The 2,722-nt window shown below is 40.8% G+C and overlaps 1 pseudogene; it reads right to left on the reverse strand.

Annotated features, from left to right (window-relative positions):
* Positions 1 to 952: 952 nt before the first annotated feature.
* On the reverse strand, positions 953 to 2,395 carry LOC102859664 (annotated as a pseudogene).
* Positions 2,396 to 2,722: the final 327 nt, after the last annotated feature.

The following is a 2,722-nucleotide window of genomic DNA, read 5'->3' on the forward strand; positions in this document are numbered from 1 at the left end:
ATTGGGTATGTGGGGAAATAACTTTTATCAATAATGTTCTAATAACATAAAACTTGGGTACTGAATTACTACATGTTACACACTCAGATCATAAACTGCCCCAGCATCTAAATAGTCATATTTATTGCTTAATAAATTAGTGAAAATCTTCATAGTTAAAAAATCTCATTTTAGTTGTTTACATACTTATTACTTTGGTGAGCACCTGAATATATTAATAACAAATTATTTTATACAAATGTCAAAAATACTTTCAACAAATCTAAGAGTGTTCTAGTAACATGTTACTTATAAGTTTCACTCCAAGATAAAAATAAAAGCACTAATTTTGTTTGACTCCAGAAACTAAAATAAGACAAAGAAATAAACAAACAAAATTAATGAGTATTTTCTATTACCACCTTTGATTCATACAGGGTGATTTTGAAATAACTTTTTAGGCTGGTTTGAATCATGGGTTAAACATGAGTCATATAATTTCTTCACTAAACTACTAAAAATAATTTTGAGAGTTTTCTATTTAGTAGTGGAAGCTAGGATATGGATCAACATGCTTAAAATTAATTTAAAAAGCAAGCAAATGAGAAAAATTAAGTTAGGATGCTGAGGACAGGAGTTATGAATTGTAAACTTTTAGAAAACATTAAACATGAATTTTGACATGGGGCAAGTTACATTACATTTTAGCAGAGGAAACAGAGGAATTGAGAAACATTACAAAGAAATTTTTTTCTATACTTTTTTGGGTCTTTTAAGTATTTAAATAATGTTGGACATAATTACCTGCACAGAAAACAAGAGTATTTGTTGGGGTTTCCTCCCCTTGGCTCACTTCAATTCAGCCTGATGAAGTAAGTATATGTCCCATATAAATCCTTTCTACGTTTTCCATGTTCTCATTCTCAGAGTAGTCTAGCTTAGTTTTGCATTTAAAAGTTAACAATTGTTGAAACTACATGACAAAAACAGGCTGCAAATGTGGACAAGGGGAAGCATGTCCCATGCCTTGATAAATAGGTGTTATACACAGAACCCACATTTTCTGAAGCATTATCTTCATTGTAGAGCTATTTAATTCCATCATAGACGTCATCTACTTCCATCTCCTCTACTTTGCGTTTAGAAGAGGTATGCTTGCACCCATTGGCAGGTGGGAGATGGCAGAAGGCTGCTGTACCTCTGACTAGCACTTCTGGTTTGCTGTTGTTGTTGGAGAAATCTGGGCCTGGGACAGAGGAGGAATGTAATCTGAACACTCCTTTGTCACAGGCCACCAGGGTGTGCTTGAGGGGACGGTAGACATAAATGGAATTTAGAGGCAAAGAAGACTGCAGAGCAGAATGGTGATGTGTCACAAGCTCCCAGCAGTGGATCAACTGGGAGCTACCCATCAGTGCTTTTTGAAGCAGTTCAATTTTAAGAGGAAGCTAATCAAGAATAAGTTTCTCCATTTCCAAATTGACCATGGTCAGAGCAAGCATGGATCCTTTGAATTGCAGAAGTTGGTTGCATGCCATACAGTGGAGGAGTTGCTTGGTAAGAATTGCCGAATGTTGACATGGGCTCAGTGTGAGTAAGCTGAAGAACTGAGGCCTAGTTGACACTGCAATGACATGGAAAATGTGAAGAAAATCCAATGGTACGGCTGTGTGAAGATCCCAATTCAATTTATCTAGAATGATTCTTTCCATTATTAGAATTTCAGATGAAGAAGAGCCACAGAAACTGTCTCTTGCTGACACCTTCAACGCTAAATTCTCTCATCTTCTTCAATAGTCTTGGCAGCTAAGAAGAAACAGATGACTACAGTACAATTCAAATATTTTGAGTGGGCCTTTACAGTAGCGAAAAATCTGTCCAAAAGACTACTAGCCAGAGCTAAAGTTTCTGGGTAAAGGTTGAATTGGTACTTGAGTTTGGCTAACCACTGAATTACTTCCTTTATCTGGGATGGAGAAACATTCTGATTTGTAGTCATTTTGGGCACATTCACCTTCCACATATGGGCTTCTCTAGAGATTGGCTTTTCTGTTTTCTGACCTTTCTCCATCCTTTGGATCTGCCTGTCACTCAGTTTGATGTAGCTACCTTCACCTCCTCTTCTTCATCCTCCTTTCCCTTCCTCCCCCTCCTCCCCGGCAGAGCTGTAGGACTCACAGTGGTGACATAGGGTCGTCCATGGCGCAAGGGCCTGAGGAAGGAGAAGAGGGGGAACCGGGTCGGGGGACTTGGGTGCAGGGGCTCGAGCGGGACGCATGGCTGCGGATGGTGGGTCGGTCAGCAAATTAGTTCCATGATGACCCCAAACCTGTGCCCGCTGCAGCCACCGTTGGTCCCACTCCTCCAACCACCGCAGCCACCGCTTGTGTCCCGTGGGGAGGTGGCTCCTCGCCATAACGAGAAGAAGGGGGGGACATCGGCTCTGCCTCTGCCCCTGGGATGCGCCTCCGAGGAGAAATGGTGAAAAGGGGGGAGAGGGAAAAAGGAAGGAAAAAAAGGAAGGGAAAGGGGGGGAAATAAGAAAAAGCGAGACAGAGGCCCGTCTGCTCGCAGGGAAAGAAGGCCAGGGAGCAAGGACGTGAATATACAATTTCTTAATCCATTCAATTGTGTTTGGGCATTAGGGCTGTCTTCATGTTCTTGTGATGGTGAATAATGCTCCTATGAACAGTGGTGTACAAATATCCATTTGTGTCTCAGTTCTGATTTCTTTGGGGTATAT

The sequence above is a fragment of the Elephantulus edwardii genome, unplaced genomic scaffold (genome assembly GCF_000299155.1).
Source record: "Elephantulus edwardii isolate Elephantulus edwardi_28Jun2011 unplaced genomic scaffold, EleEdw1.0 scaffold00285, whole genome shotgun sequence".
Classification (NCBI taxonomy): domain Eukaryota; kingdom Metazoa; phylum Chordata; class Mammalia; order Macroscelidea; family Macroscelididae; genus Elephantulus; species Elephantulus edwardii.